This window comes from Onychomys torridus, chromosome 3 (assembly GCF_903995425.1).
Source record: "Onychomys torridus chromosome 3, mOncTor1.1, whole genome shotgun sequence".
Taxonomy (NCBI): domain Eukaryota; kingdom Metazoa; phylum Chordata; class Mammalia; order Rodentia; family Cricetidae; genus Onychomys; species Onychomys torridus.
In genome coordinates this window covers 2,740,745-2,757,381 of record NC_050445.1, presented here as the reverse complement: position 1 = coordinate 2,757,381, position 16,637 = coordinate 2,740,745, and the positions used below count along the sequence as shown (strand labels likewise).

Below are 16,637 nucleotides of genomic sequence, written 5' to 3'. Positions count from 1 at the left end.
TGTTCATATTCCCCTGTCACTCTGCCTGTGAAAGCCCAGGGCAGTCTCCTCTGGTTCCCGCTGTTGTTCGTCTCAGTTGTGCGCTGTTGTTCTCCAGTCTGTCTTGTGGAGACATCGACTCCACCGTCCTTCTCAGGAACTGGCTTTGATTGCACTGATCTTCTCTGTCGTCCGTGTGTCTGTGTGGCTGTTCTTGTCTTCAGCACCCTCTTCTCCACGTTTACCTAAAAGTTTATTTGTGTGTCTTTGACCTGTGGTTTGTGCACTAGGAAAAATCACTGTGGAAGTGTCATCTGTTTGCGGTGATGAGAACTTGACCCTGTGTGCCCCTTGCACAAGGTCATTTATACTAGAGCAACATGCCCTTCAGCAAAACAGAACACACTGTCTGCCGTGGAAGATGAACTTTGCCTTGAGATTAAGCCCGGCAGGCTGTGTTGGTTAAACATGACTGTATACCTGGCACGCAGCCTACATCCTCAAAGCATGTGTCCCCCATTACTGATCTATAACCTTAATTCTGCATTAACTGGAGAGTCCCTTGGATGTTTGCTATAGGAACAGCATGTGGCAGAGTATTTGTTACACAAAGTCATCCTGCTTTCTATGACTTGTGAACAATTTTTGCCCTAGAAAATTGAATTTACTGCCCAGCCTTGTCATAATTAACTCAGTAACTTTGCTATAACAATCTTTTGTGAATATAGTTCCCCTTATAAAAACTGAATAGATTCTAGTTTATAATACATCTTTGAATATAGATCTTGCTGCCAACATAACAAGTGATGTAGTTAGAGTATTCCTGCCTGGCCCAGTCAGGACAAATCTCTCTCACCCGCCAGTCCCACAGTCGCTCAGACCCAACCAAGAAAGCACACAAAAACTTACATTGTTTACAAACTGTATGGCCGTGGCAGGCTGCTTGTTATCTACCTTTTCTATCTTAAATTAACCCATTTTTGTTAGTCTATACTTTGCCACATGGCTTGTGGCTTACCAGTGTCTTTACATGTTGCTTCTCATGGCGGCGGCTGGCGGTGTCTCCCTCCAGCTTTCTGTTTCCCAGAATTTTCTTCTCTCTTGTCCCGCCTATACTTCCTGCCTAGCCACTGGCCAAACAGCATTTTATTTGTACAGAGGGATATCCACAGCAAAGTGAGGTTTAGGTGTTTATTTTAGAAAGCCATGTGAACCCCCACCCCTGGTAGCCTGTGCCCCCCACATTAGACCAGCAACCACATCGTGCCCTGAAGGCTTAATGCCAACTGTTAGCATGCAGTCTTCATTCAAGCCTCGTAACACTCTGAAACCTGCCCATGTGCCTCACCACAGCACTGTACAACAGTCTAGGCCAGTGGGTCTCAACCTTCCTCATGTTCCAACCCTTTAATACAGTTCCTTATGTTGCGGTGAACCCCCAACCATGATATTATTTTCATTGCTGCCTCATAACTATGATTTTGCTACTGTTAGAAACTGTGATGTAAATATCTGTGGTTGCCAACAGTCTAGGGGCTTTGAGACCCAAAGGTTGAGAACCCTTTGTTGTCTAGGCACTCAGCAGCAGAAATTCTTCCACTGGCCCCTGCATGGTGTCAATATAAGGCCAGGTCTTTCCCATCCAGTTTGAAGACACAGAGATGAGAGCAAGGAGGGGAAGGATGAGGGGGCAGGAAAGCACAGCTCACCTCAGAGGGCACAAGAGTGTCTTGAAGAGAAGCCTTGCCCACCTTTGTTCTGGGAACATCAACTTGCAATTTGAAGAATGGCATCTCCTCCTGCAACACTCTAAGAGATATCATTATATCACTGATAGCATCATCTTGGACCCATTATGGTGCCAGATGATATCATTGCAGTGACATCATGATGTCCTGATCATGTCATCATATTCTGATGATGTCACCTTGATGTCCTGATGGTATCATATAGTGCCATCATGGCACTTGATGATGATATCACTACACCTTGATGATGTCATCACCTTCCTCTGCTCTTAATCTTCCTTTTTCTCTCTGCCTTTTTCCTTTTATCACCATGAATTGCCACCCTTCTTCAGCACAATCTCTATAGACCTATCCTCCTGCAGGAGGCAGGAGTGAATAGAGTGACCAAGACCCGAGGAACTTGGTGGCCATCTTTAGGAACACCAATGGGGTAGCCTACTGAGGCTGATGGTGCAGTCCTGTCAGACCAGCTACTCAGAAAGCTGAAGCAGGAACATTGCAAGTTCCAGGCCTGCCTGTGCTACAGAGCAAGTTCAAAGCCAGCCTGGACAACTTAATGATACCTTATCAAAAAGGGCTGGGACTGCAGCTCAGCAGCAGAGAAACCCTGGGTTTGATCCTAGCACAAACAAGTATCAAACACGGAGAGAAGCCTGGAGAAGACACTGTGAAAGGTAGATTTGATGAGTCTCCGGTGGTACCTTCCAAGCAGGCTCAGGGAGAAGATGCCCAGGGGAACTGTGCTTTTAACCCAGTGAACACAGCAGACACATTCCCACACTTCACAGGACGGCCCCTTGGGCTGAGAGACTGTTCTTGGAACCTCTCCAAAGCTTTCTGACAACAACAAAAACCTGAGAAGCATGTAACTCTTCAAAGGAGCTGTGGTGCTCTCTAGTTTGGGAACCAATATCTGGGTAGCAAAGCTCAGGTCCTGTGAGCATTTCTGATGATGCAATGGGGAACTGAAGCCTGGGGCACTGGACCATGAGACACATGAGCCTGGGGAACCAGAGTCCTAGACACCAAAAAATAAGGCACTGGAGATCAAGACCCCAGAACATGGGGCACTAAAGTCTGGGGTAGCAGAGCCCAGGGCAGTAGGACATGGGGCAGCGATGTGAGGCACACGAAGGAGCTAGGAAACAGCTGTTTTTGTTCACTTGTGGGTCAGGCCTGCTCCAGATAGACACAGCTACTTCCTATGAACTCCGTTCTAAATAAGACGTTGAGAAAGCAACTTGAAACCCAAGTATTGTCTGTAAACTCTGAACTGGAATGTCTAGACAGGTGATTCAATTCCAAATAAAACTGCCAGATGTGCCTGGGCTACACAGAGGAATTCTGTCTCAAAAAACAAAAACAAAACAAAACATAAAAAAACCTACCAGATGATTTCCAAACTGCAAATTCATTCCTAAAGCCACACAATCTCCCCTTTCACACCGAAGTCCCAGGAAGACACTACATCCCCACCAGATACCTGCTGGGCTGTATTAGGATTCCCTAGAGAACACAACCAGCAGGAGGAATATTATATAATCTATTAAATCAACTAACCTTAAGATGTCAGCAACAGTGGAATCGCCCTTTAGAGGCTGAGATCCTGGGAGTGGCTAGTTTCTGACACTTGGGCCTTAGCAGCTGGAAGCATCCCACAGTGGCTATCTCTCACCAGGGAGGCTGACAACCCAGTAATTCCTGGGTCCTTGAGGCTGGGAGCCTCAGTAGTCCCAATCTGGCACTGAAAACCTGGAAAGTTCCTGGGGAGTCACTGATCCTTAGTCAATGATGGAATTAGCCAGTGAATAAATCAGCAGCAGCAGCCATAAGCCAGATCAACTCAGCGGCAAAAGGGAAGGCCAAGCCAGCTAAGGACAGGCACCCTCCCTCTGCCATGCCCTATCCACCTGGGATGCTGCCGGAAGGTGCCTCCCACATTTGGGGTGAGTCTTCCTGCATCAACTAGTAACTATGAACAAGCCTCACAGACTTGCCACAGACCAAACTGAGACTTGTGTCAAGCTGACAGCTGAAGCTAACTATGCCAGGTGGGCCAGCCTGGAGACAGGCACTCTTGGCGTTTAGATGTAACCCATCTCAGAAGGCAAGGTCAGGTGGATTTGATGATTTCCCACCTGACGGGTGTGTGGCCTAGAGTATCTCCAGCTCCATAACCACCACAGGTTGATGGGGGCATGGTGGGAGGAGAGGGGATGATGGAGGACATGATAGAGGAGGGAACACAATGGGGGACATGATGGGAGGAGGGGGCACAATGGAGGACATGGTGGGAGGAGGGAGCATGATGGGGCATAGTGGGAAGAGGGGGCACAAAGGAGGACATGATGGGAGGAGGGAGCACTATGGAGGACACAATTGGAGGAGGGGGCACGGTGGAAAGGGATCACAGCAGGAAAGGGGTCAGAATGTGAAGGGATCCCAATAGGATTATCACAACAGGATTATTATGAGAGAGACAGAGAGGAGCATGGCAATTCTAGGAGCAGAGACATTCTCCCAAGAGACGCCTCCACATCTGTGCCTTCACATGACTTTCCTTCTCTCTTTTTGTTTTAGGATGCTTTGAAACTAGGCTGGCCACAAACTCACTGTGTGGCAAAGGCTGGCCTTGAACTCCAGATCTCCCTCCTTTTACCTCTTGAGAATAGGAACCACAGAGGTGCACCTGTATTTACCCAGCTAACATGTCCTGTCCTTTTTTAAACTTCAAGTTTCATCTGTTCCCTAGAACACAGGCAGCCCCAGACATGCCGTGACCAAGGAATCTGCAGGGCCAGATGGCAGGCACAGGCAGATGGAGGTGGAAAACCTGTGGTCTGCACATCTGGGGAGCTGAGGGTGGAGGAAGCTGTGCAAAGGAGACCCTGCCCAGGGCCTGGGAGCATTCCAGTAGCCAGAAAAAACAAGACTCAGACACTCTGGGGGATCCCCTCCCCCTGCCACCCCTCCCCGGACCTGGCTGGCCACCATGGCTCTTCACCTAGAATGCCATGCTTCTCCACTATGTAAAAATCCATCAGTAACCCTGGCTGATGGCTATAAAGTGAAATCAGCCTCTCCAGCACAGCACCCAGGGCCACCCTGCTCTCTCCAACACAGCACCCAGGGCTACCCTGCTTTCTCTCCAGCACAGCACCCAGGGCCACCCTGCTCTCTCCACCACTGCCCTTACCTGCCACCCCGATGCTGCCTGTAGGGCTACCTCTCTTACACGGTATTCATGTCTTTGCCTCTTCCAAGACCACCCAAGAGAACTCTGCAATCCTGGAGGTCCCCAGAAGTGACCCCCACGCCCCTGAGCTCCCGCAGATGGGCTGTGGCAGGTAGGAGTGAGCAGCCCAAGCTCTCTGTTCCCTCCTTTGAGGCACAGTGAGATGGACAGTGCTGCTGTTGAGACTCATTATAGGGAGGAGGAGGGGTCACATGTCAGGGTCAATGGCACATCTGAATGGAGACCTTCCTGGCCCTAGAAGGCAGTCTGAGAGAGGGGTGATGCCCCTGAAGTGATGCCACTTCGTACTCTTTTGGTATTGTCCCAAGTTGAAACAATACCAATCATGGATCCAGAGTGAAGATTGTGGCCATGGGGATGCTTCCAGTGGTCAAGGCATCCTACAGAGGAGGAACAGCTCTGACCCCTCTGCTGGTGACAAATTCTTCACTGCTGGGGTCCAAATAGCATATCAGAGCATGCCTACTCTCCCCTGAGGGGAGACTCTGACTTTTGAATTCCCATGACCGGAGCACATGTCTTTAAGGGGAAAACATAACAAATTTTCTTCTCTTGAATTAAACACGTTGTGGTCAGGGCTTTCTTCTCTCCCTGGTGTCTTTGGGGCAGTGGAACTTCCCACTGCTCTTTTGGTGTCCATTGTGACCACCAGATCTGCTCAGACCTCTTCTCTCTGAGCACTCAAAGAGAGCCGCCTACAGCCTTCTCTTGCTGGGGACCTGCTGGAAGGAGAGGACTCCAGTGTCTCTCCAGTCTCTGGGGACCCGGCTACAGAGCCAACAGTGTTGGGTGAGTGACACTCACACCTCAGAAGTCACTGCTTCTGCCCCATGGAAGTCTAAGACATCAAAGTCCTGAGCATGTGCACACATATATTCATACACACACATATATACATACACACATACACACACACACCACACACACAAACATACACACAAACATATACACACATACCACACACATATACATACATAAACACACACACACACACACACACACACACACACACACACTCACAGCCGTGTTCCCTAGCTTCAGCGCTCATTCAGTGCTCAGCATCCACACAGATCCAGACCTTTTGCTCTTCTGAGATGGAATTCCATCAAACCTACTGGTTGAAGTAACACAGGTAAGTGGTGTCACAGGCTGACACTTAGCCATCAGTAAACTTCAGAGGAAACATGTGCTGACCCTGGAGTTACAGAGAATTATTGTATTCCTAAGTTCAGGTTGTTTCAGATGTGTTTGAACAGACACACACACACACACACACACACACACACACACACACATACACACAAGCATGCACACAGAGTTGCTAAGGGTTGCTAGGGAGCTATATGTCAGAGTGACCCAATTACCTTTGCTTGCAGACACTATTGCTGGGCCTCTGATTGCTAAGTACATTGGTAGGAAAGAGGTACATATGCCAACTAGGGTCCTGGGTTCTAAGCTATACCTAGGTTTTCCTGCCTCCAGGCAACTGAACTGGAGGCCTTACTAGGCAAGGGGAGTCTCCCAGAGGGGAGATACCAAGCCACAGCATGGGCCAGCTGAGCCAAGTGCTCAGAGTCTCAGACCAAGACAAGTGGCCCTGCCCTGGCTTCCCCAGGCTCACTTCCTCCACTTCTGCGCTGGATACATCAGACACATCCTCGGGAGACCACCCAGGCTGAGGTAGCCCAGAGAACTGATCACTAGAAGGATCCAGCAGGATGGAATGTTTTCTTCCCCAAGGAAACTGCTACACAACAGCACAGTCCTCTGATTGGTGGCTGGGGGGACAGGATGGGAGAGGGATGCGGGGGGACTAAAGAGTGGTGTAACTTTACCTTGAGGCAGACTGGGAATATAGCAGTAGCCCTGGACCTGTGGCAATTTGGGTTTTCCCAAATGCTGACCACACTGAGGCTCCACAGTGGGCAGAGCCACGGTGTCAGAAAGACAAGGTCAAGAATGGTCCATACACCCGCCACTGCACTGGGAAGCACTGCCCAGTGGGTTGGATGCTTCACAGAAGATGCTGGTGTGTTGGGCCACTGATGCCCACAGCAGAGGCAAGAGGCTGAAGGGGTGATTTACTGTTGAAAAGGCAGCCCTGGAAGACTCCCCTTAGCTATCAAGAGTCACCCTCAGACAGGTATGGTGCCCTCAGCCCTGAGTCCTGGATGCTAAAGAACTAAGAGAGTCCATGAGCACAATCACCCTGACACTGATGAACACAGACCTCACCTGGGAGACAATGAAGAGATGCTTTATTCTGAGCCAAATACGAGTGCCACAGATTCGGGTCACATGAAAACATGTTCCAACCTGGAAGCAGACTCATGGTTCTTGGTACTTACAGCACAAAAGAGAGCCATAAATCAAGGCACTTGCCACGTGTATTTGGTAGAGCCACGGGTGGCCGGTTACACCAAAGAGGGGACATTCTGCTGTGGGTTTCTGACAACAGATGGTATCTTTGCTTTTGAGTTGATGAAAGCTAGTGGTCTGCGAAGACTACATCCCCCAAAATGTATCTGGTATTTAAAGGGACATAAGTCAGGCAGAGAGATGGGCAGTCGCTGCTATTGAAACTGAAGAAAGCAGTGCAAGATAACCTAGTTCCGGACATGCAAACCCAACGCTCCACAGTCAAGCAGAGTCTTCTACCGGGGTGGGAGCAGGGTGTGGGGAGGCCTTTTTCTGGGAACGCTAGTTTACAAAGGTAGTCACAGAATAATTCCTGTCGCCCAAGTTCCGTTCACCAGTCACTGTTCCATAAAGAGTCTCTGTGGGCGGGCGCTCTCTCTCTCTCTCTCTCTCTCTCTCTCTCTCTCTCTCTCTCTCTCTCCCTCCCTCCCTCTTTCTCTCCCTCTTTCTCTCCCTCCCAGCTTCTGCTTCCTTTATTTCAACTCAAAATTGACCTCTGGGGGCTGGACTCAGCACTTTCAAATCACAAAGCATTCTGCCCACAAAAAATCCTGCCAGCCTGGACAGACCGCGGTGCCAGGCGCCCTCTGGTGTCCACATCTGGGATAGCCAGCCTGGGAACTTTCATCTGCGGTCAGAAAGGGCCTGAGGGAGACACATGGGCACCTGTGACTTTCCTACCCTGCAAAGCTGGGAAGTCAGACAGCCCAGGGAGCGGGCACCACCTTTGGGCACCACATTCACTCCTGCCTACCTTCCCCACCCGCCAATCCCCATAGCTCAATTCACAGAATCCTTTCTTCCCCATCAAACCATAAACACAGAGACCATTTCCGATCAGAAGTTCACTTGGTAAACACACACACACACACACACACACACACACACACACACACACACTTCAAATACAGTTACATATAAATAGTTGGGAATTTAGCAAGAGAAATAAGAGACAGCCAGGTAAATTTGAATTTCAGATAAATCCTGAACACTTTTTTTTAACCATCAACATGTCCTGTGAAAACTTAGACTGTGCCATCAATATCATGTGGGACACAAATTATACTAAAACACAGGTTGTTGTCTGCTTGTTGAACTGGGTGTCCTGTATTTGATCTGACAAACAAAATTACGAGCTATCTAAGGCAATCTTCTAGTACTTGAGATTCTGGACACATGAGGGACAGAGATGATGTGGGTTCTAGAAGGTGGAAGATACCCGGAGAGACATGAGGGCATGTTCACAAATGTCAAGGAGGTAGCAACAGGTGCCCTTGAGCAGGTCTTTGGAGTGCATTTAACAGGTGAGGAAGAAATGACTTTATTATTCATGGGCAGCTGTGGTTTCTTTATAGTCAAAGAATGCGCTCATTAAGTGCCCTGAGCCCTGTTTGGAACTGTGGGTGACTAATTTCCTCAGGAATCTAGCCCAGCATGAATGATTTCCTTGTGATGAGCATGAGGAAAAGAGAGCAAGGTTGTGTCTCCGGGTTAGCCACGGACTATGCAAACACAGTGTGGAGAGTCGCTGGGCCTTCTGGAGGTCAAGATGAAGAACACGAACAAAGCAGATCCTTACATGAGCTCAACCAGACCCTCAACTGACGGGTCCCCATCTTCCTCCCTTCTGTCTTTCTTGCTCCTCTAGAAATAAGTGGAACCAAGTATGCTGGGGTATGCCCGAGGCACAGGGATTGTGAGTTCTAGACCAGCCTGAGCTATATTGCAAAACTCTAACCCAAACATCTCTCTTCTATTCCTCTCTCGCTCTCCCTCCCCTTTGGGTTTTCCATTTGCAGGCACAGAAGATTGATTAATTCTGTGTGTGTGTGTGTGTGTGTGTGTGTGTGTGTGTGTATTTGTACACCATGTGTGTGCTGGTGCCATCAGGGCCCAGAAGAGAGCATCAGGTCCCCTGGGGCTAAAGTACAGACAGTTGTGAGCTGCCATGTGGGTGCTGAGAATCAAATCCAGGTCCTCTGGAAAAGTAGCCAGTGTTCTTAACCATTGAGCCTTCTCTCCAACCCACAAAACCATAAAATATGCCTGCCCTCCCACAATAGAGCCAGAAGCTACAATTATTTTGTTAGGATAATGAAAAAATCAAAACACTAATCCTTAGGGTTCTCAGGCACAAATAAGTCAACACTGTTTATTAAGCACACAGAGCAAACACCCCCCCACCAAGCCTTAGCTTCCCTATGGGTAAGAAGGAATGAGGACCATGACTGACAGTTTTGTGAAATGTGGCAGCTGGTACACAGGAAGCATGTTGGGGCCCCAAAACACATGCCTAGACCAGTCAGACAGAACAGAGCCCAGTACGAACTGCTTTCCTCCCACAGCACAGTTCCAAAGGTCAGGTTGGTCAGCAGCAATGGCCTCACTCTTATACTGGTTTTCAGTTACTTTCTTTTCTCATTGCTATGACCAAAATGTCTCTCAGAGGCAACTTAGAAAGGGCTTGTTGTGGCTCCCAGTTTGAGGTTACAGCGCATGTTACAGGGAGGGCGTGGCATCCGGGAAGGCCTGGCAGCAGGAAGGGCGTGGCAGGGGGCGTGGCAGGGGAGGGCGTGGCATCAGGAGCAAGGAGACTGGTTACATTGAGTCTGCAATCAGGAAGCCGGGGAGAGAGAAGAGAGGGATGGTAATGGTCACTTCCTTCTACTTTTTATTCAGCCCAGAACCCCATCCCACAGTGGAGCCTCCCACAGTTCTCCCCCCACCTCGGTTAATCCAATCTAGAAACACCTCCATGTACCTGCCTGGAGGTTTGTCTCCTAGGTGACTCTAGGCCATGCTGGTGGCTATAAGCAGTAAATACTGTGCATTTGAAAATTACTGAGAGTAGATCTCAGAGGTTCTCACCAGAAAACTATAACTACGAAGCTGAGTGCAGTGGTGCCCACCTGTCACCCAAACAGATGGGAGGTGCAGACAAGACCACCAAGAGTTCAAGTCCATCCTTGGCTGTCTCGTGAGTTTTAGACCAGCCTTGGTTATATGAGAGCATGTCCCATAAATAAATGATAATAATAAATGTAAATGGATTTTTCTTTAGGCTGCCAGCTCACAAAAAATGACACAGAGACTTACTATTAATTATGAAAACTTAGGCTTGTCCTATAACACAAATCTTAGATAATCTTTAGTTTAAAAAAAAAAAGTACCAGATATTGGGGTAAAAGCCAAAAGATCAGAGAAGCAGAGCAAGCCACAGCCACCACCTACTACCTCACCAACTCCATGAATCCTCTTACTGAAAGCCTTTGAGTCTTCACCCGAATGGGTCTCAGCTGAACTGCTTAAGTTCCTGTTTCCTCACGCCTTACATATCTTTCTCCACCCTGTCATCACTTTCTGGGATTAAAGGCGAGTGTGCTTCCCAGTACTGGAATTAAAGGTGTGTGCCACCACTGCCTGGCTTTGTTTCCAGTGAGGCCTTGAACTCACAGAGACCCAGATGAATCTCTGCCTCCCGAGTGATAGGATTAAGGGTGTGTGCTGCCACTGGCCTGACCTCTATGTCTAATCTAATGGCTGCCTCTGTCCTCCAATCCTCTGGCAAGATTTATTGGGGTACATAATATATCACCACATGTCCCACTAGCTCTTATAACTTAAATTAACCCATTTATATTAATCTACATTTTGCCTCATGGCTTTTTACCTCTATTTTATCTTGCACCTCCTGTTTCCTCTCTGTGTCCTCTGGCGTCTCTCCCAAGCCTAGCTTCATCTCCTCATCTCTCTCTACCCAGAAGTCCTGCCTAACCTCTTCCTGGCTAGCTATTAACCATTCAGCTCTTTATTAAACCAATCAGAAGGCGCCTTGGCAAAGACACGTCTTCACAGTGTACAAAAAGATTATTCCACAACAAATTAAGCAGTCATTTCAGTCCGGTGCACAGGTCTGAGCCTTACAGCTCTACTCTCTCCACACCCTAGACATTCCTCTTGAACTGCCTGAAGTTGGGATCCCACTTCCTGAAAGCTCAAGTCCCCAGAGTCCCCTGCACAACAGGACTGAGAACCACCGGAAGGAAAAACGTAAGTTCTGTTACCCTATCCACAGAGTACCCCAGACAGGCCTTTATTTTAATATAAATACATGTCCAGGGCAACCAGAAGTCCAAACCTGAGCAGTAACCACAGCAGTGGTTACTGAGTCCTGGTCAGTCTCCAGCGGCCGAACACACATTAAACAGGCATGGAGGAGCAGGTACAAAGGAGCATGTGCCGGCCTCCAGCTGGGATGTAATTAACAAGACAGGCACACCGGACACTCAGCCTGGAGCACCTTGCTTTACCTACTCAAAGTTTGTGTGAGGAATCAGGTCACACAATGAAATTCGTTTATCTGACCTGTCAAATCTCTGTATTCTGTATGCATTCATTGAGCCCTTGGACACGGGACTCCTCACCCCGTGCTTGAGGAATCGAAACATGCAGTGTGGCCTTGCCCTCAGAGCCAGCCTTTGTCGCTACAAACTGCACAGTTCCCCTGTTGAAGTCGCTGAATTTTCTGTTTTATTTCCTCATCTGTGAAGTGAGTATTGAAAGGTTTCCCATTGCACCTGGCTTCTTGTACATACCGTAAATGTGTTGCCGGTGGTGATTACGAATGTCATTAGCTTTTCCAAACTAAAATCCAAGACAAAAGCAACCATCAGATATTTATTGTATTCGAGAGACAGGCAATAAAAGGTGAGGTGAGGAGCCAGGACTGAAAGCAGATGGGCAAAGGCACTGTAGGTTTAATGGCTGCTGTCAGCATCCAGGGCCTGATCCTGGACAAGAACCTGAGCTTGCTCCTACGGGAGCCGGACACTTGGGAAACTGGAGACCATGTGCAAGTGGTTTGCTGGAACAAACTGTGAGAAGTGGGCATGCCGGTGGGTCTTTGCCTCAGATGCAAACACTCACAGAAACAGCAGCGCAGGCCCCAGCAGTCCTGGTGTGTGGAGTTGAACTCACCTCAGACCGCTCTTTCCAACTACAGGTGAATACCTCCATTTTCCAGGCCCCTACATCCTTCTCTCCTTTCCACATTGCCGGCAACCCACTCAAGCATCCCAGTGGTGACCAGTACTATCCACAGGTGGGTGTGTCCCAGGGGCACCAGGTAGACACAGACCTCGACACCCACCGGGGCAGGCAATGAGGCTTGACTTGGATGGAGTGCAAGGTCTGGGTGGGAACCCGGCACAGTAATGGCCTCAGCTCCATTGCCTTCCTTGGCACGTCCTTGAAGACATTTCAAAGATGACTACTTGGGTTCAAAAAGAGAGCACGCCAATTCCCCTAATGCTTGAAGATGCATGTTTCCCAGCCCACTGATTCACATTTGTGCAGAGCTGTTGAGAATTCCCTTATCTGCCTCTGGCAAGGCGCCATCCCTGCAAGGTCTTCATTACTTCCCAATTGTCACAATTTATTCGCTTCATTTTTCTTGTTAGGAAACATTTAAAAAATTAATCTCCAATCTTGGGCTTCTGCTAATTTAAAAGTCCCTCCTCATTGATTAATGGCATTTTTATTTCAGTGATACTCCACCACCACCTAGAGGTGCACACACACCCTGCCATGCATGCATAGGTGCTGACATGCATACACTGTCATACAAACATGCCCGCACTGTCCTGCATGCTCTGCCAGGCACACATTCACACGTGCTATCATGCACACACATAAACACCCTGCCTGCTGTACACACATGTGCATACCCATCAGGTAAGCATTTCATTTCAAAGTAGAGAGTCAAGTGTGTTCAAGTGGAATGTCATGTACACACTGCCATGTACACACGTACACATCTTGTCAGGAACATGCAGTATCATGAGCACACATATTAACAGGCTGTCAGCACATAGCATGTGCACAGACACCCGCATGCTGTTATGCACACACATGCACACACATGCATACACAGCATATGCAACTGATTAAAGGATCACTGAGTCCTTTCTTTTCTCTCTCTTCCTGGTTAAAACTTGATTCTTTCATTTATTCGGGTGCTACTGTCACTATAACACACACTCGACTCCCACAAAGGGAGGTGAATTTCCAGGAAAGATTGCAAATGAAAAGGTAACCTTACGAGTCAGGAGACTCTGCACTGGGCTGGAGGGATGGCTAAGAGCACTTACTGCTCTTGTAGAGGACCCAGGTTTGATTCCCAGCACTCACTCATATGACCTGTCACAACTTTTAACTCCAGCTCCAGGAGATCTGGTGCCCTCTTCTGATCTCCATGGGTACTGCATGCATGTGGTGCACATATATACAGGCAGGCAAAACAACCATACACAGAAAATAAAAATAAATCTTAAAAAAAAAAAAAATAGTCAGTGTAATAAAAGACAGACTCTGTTCCAAAGAGAGCTTCGGGAATTCACAAAGGAGGACAGCTGAGAAATGCAGAGAAAAAGACAGACAACGCCCAGCTCTAATCACGTGATTCCAGCATGTGGAAGGAGCGGGCAGACACTCATCTAAAAGGAAACCATGTGGCCCTGGTGAAGAGACTGGCAGTCCCTCCCTCAGGACAAACCCACAGCGTTCACAAACCTCAAATCCAGCCGCAGGTTCCTTTGGTGAGTGGGTCAGCAGTGGAGAGGGGTTCATTCTGTCACTCCCCACGACTCAGGGGGCTGCGGTCAGGCGCTATCCTCGGGAGGAATCTATTGTTCCATGCAGAGCAAGGTCGAGGATCTGAGAACAGGAAGCGACCAACCACAAGGCAGGGAGTGTGAACGTAACCTGCCTGCTCCAGCGAGAGAGAGACCGTCCAAGGAAGCTGCTGTGGAGAGTGGAAGGGCTGGGTGCCCAGGAGCCAAAGAAGGCAGGTAGCAAGGGCCTCAGCTCGGGGTAAAATGCACAGGAAAGGGAGCCCCGACCTCACTGGCTCAGCACAGACCTTTACCCACTTTGTGTCCAACTCTCATTAGCTCCCAAGCTCTCCACTCAGCTCTACGGTATCAGGAGGCCGCAAGTGTTCATTGCGAAATTAATTAGAGGATACTTAAGAGGCAAAAAAACAATCTGCTTCATTAACCAGCATCCACAAAGAGCCTCCCCGGAAGCCGCAGAGCAAACAGGTTTCCTCTCAAGAGCCCGCTCGAAACAATCAGAGTCACGGCCTCTTCCAGGTCATTCTGCAGCCGAGTCTGTTCTCCGAAGGAAATGTGATGGCGCCACCCCAGAATCAGCCTGGGGAAGGGGCATAGGTTCAGGTTCCGCCAGTCAGAGTCCTCCACAGGACCGAGCCAAAGGGTCTATCTGTGGAGAAAGAAAGTCAGGGGACTTTTAAGGAACTGATTCACGAGGTGGAGGGAAAGCAGGGCAAGCCTGGTGCTTGCAGGCAGAGTCACAGACTGGGAACTCCCACGGCTTAGGCAGAACCAGAACCCCTCCTTCCCTCCCTCCCCGGTAGCATGCCTTACTGCTAACTAGACAAGGCCCACCCATGCAGTGCAGGTGGTCTCCTGTGCCGAAGGCCTCCTGGTGGCATCCACAAACCACCTTCCCAGCAACAATGTCCAAAACACCCGGATGAGTTTTCTGTTGCTGTGATGAAACACCTTGACCAAGGCAACCTAAGGAAGAGAAGGTTGATTTTGGCCAATGGTTCCAGCAGGACAAGAGGTCATGATGGAGAAGCAGAGCTGTGACAAGTCGGCAGGAACGGAAGCCTGAGAGCTCACATCTGGAACCACAAACAGGAAGGGGAAAGACACTTTCTCCATCAAGGCCACGCTTCAGAAATCTCCACAAACAGTTACGTCAACAAGAGACCAAATACATGAGGCTATGGGGGACATTTTCATTCAAACTACCATAATGTCTGACCAAGAACATCTTGCACTGCAGTTTAGCCAAGGTGGCACATGAACCAGCCACCACAGGCACTGTGAAAGCCTTCTTCTGTTTGGTGACGCCCCGCAAAGCCAGCCAGCCAGCCCCTCAGCGGGCGGGCAGGGGCTCCATGGGACTCTGAGAGTCTCAACGGAATATGACATGCACAAAGCTGTGCTCCATCACAGAATGCAGAGGACTTACTTGGTGTGCTCCGTGACTGAGAATCCAAGAAACATCCATTGAGCATCAGGTTATTGCCACTCTCTGGGAGGCCTCTAATTTCCTGAGTCAGGAGTCTCCTCCCCAAGCTGAGGTGGGAGAGGATTTAAAGAAAAAAAAAAAAAAGTTAATGCCCAATGGGCAGCAAAATAAGGGGAATTTCCACTGAAAAGCAAGAGGCAGCTGCTACAGTAATCAGCTTCCTCCTGCTCGCGGCCTCTGTCCACGGCCTTGTCATCGGGAAGCTGGGGGGGGGGGGGGGGACAAGACCTGGCCAAGGGGGAGCAAATGGTGCCTGGTTCCTCAACAGTTCTCCTTTTTTAATTCTAGCCTAAAATCTGTTGAGACAAAGCCCCACCCCCATGTAGTCCAGACTAACTTTGAACTCTGGTCTTTCTTCCTCAGCCTCCCACGTGGTGCTCCTACAGGAGGGAAACCCAGGATGGCCCCAGGTGTGGAGGCAGATGGCTCCTTCAGTGAAAGACACCCACCCTGAACAGCCATCAGTGCGTCACCCCCAAACTCCACGCCTGAACTTCACAAATTTAGAACATTTCCACTTCCTTACTTCTCTGCCCCAACTGCAGGCTTAAGCTGGGCAGCTGATTTGTACTAGACCAGAAGGAAAATGAGGCTCGATGAGCTGCTTTGGGCCTGCTGTGGGCAGCTGAGGCCTTCGCAGACAGACATCCCAAGGAGTCTGGGGGCTGAGGGCTGATTAGGAGGCCACAGGGTGTTACTCAGTACTCCCTTCTCCATCTTGGGTCAGATGACCATTCTAGAGTACAGGGACCGTATATTACACACCTCTCTATAGCTCACAGGACGTGCACATCACAAGAAAATGCTAACTATTTCTAATCAATGAAGAAGGGAAAAGGAACCCTGCAGGGTACTGTGACATACACCTCCACCAAAGACAAGGAGCAAAAAATGAACCAGGATCCTGACACAGCTCATGGCTGGTTCCTCCCTTGACCAGTGACAATAGCAAGTCAGAATAAGTCAGCTCATCACTAAGGGATGTGTATGCGTGTGTGTGTGTGTGTGTGTGTGTGTGTGTGTGTGTGTGTGTGTAGAGAGAGTATATATGAGTATCTTGCAACACACTCATTGTATTCATCATGTGTGTGTGTGTGTGTGTAGAGAGTATATAT

The 16,637-nt window shown here is 49.0% G+C and overlaps 1 long non-coding RNA gene across 1 annotated transcript; it reads right to left on the bottom strand.

The window, feature by feature from the left end:
* Positions 1–9,555: 9,555 nt before the first annotated feature.
* Positions 9,556–15,543, bottom strand: LOC118580695. Its single transcript, XR_004944554.1, has 5 exons — positions 15,463–15,543; positions 14,868–14,999; positions 13,972–14,682; positions 11,997–12,045; positions 9,556–10,010 (listed from the first exon to the last, which is right to left on the bottom strand). It is a non-coding gene; the product is annotated as an uncharacterized LOC118580695 (long non-coding RNA).
* Between the last annotated feature and the right edge of the window lie 1,094 nt (positions 15,544–16,637).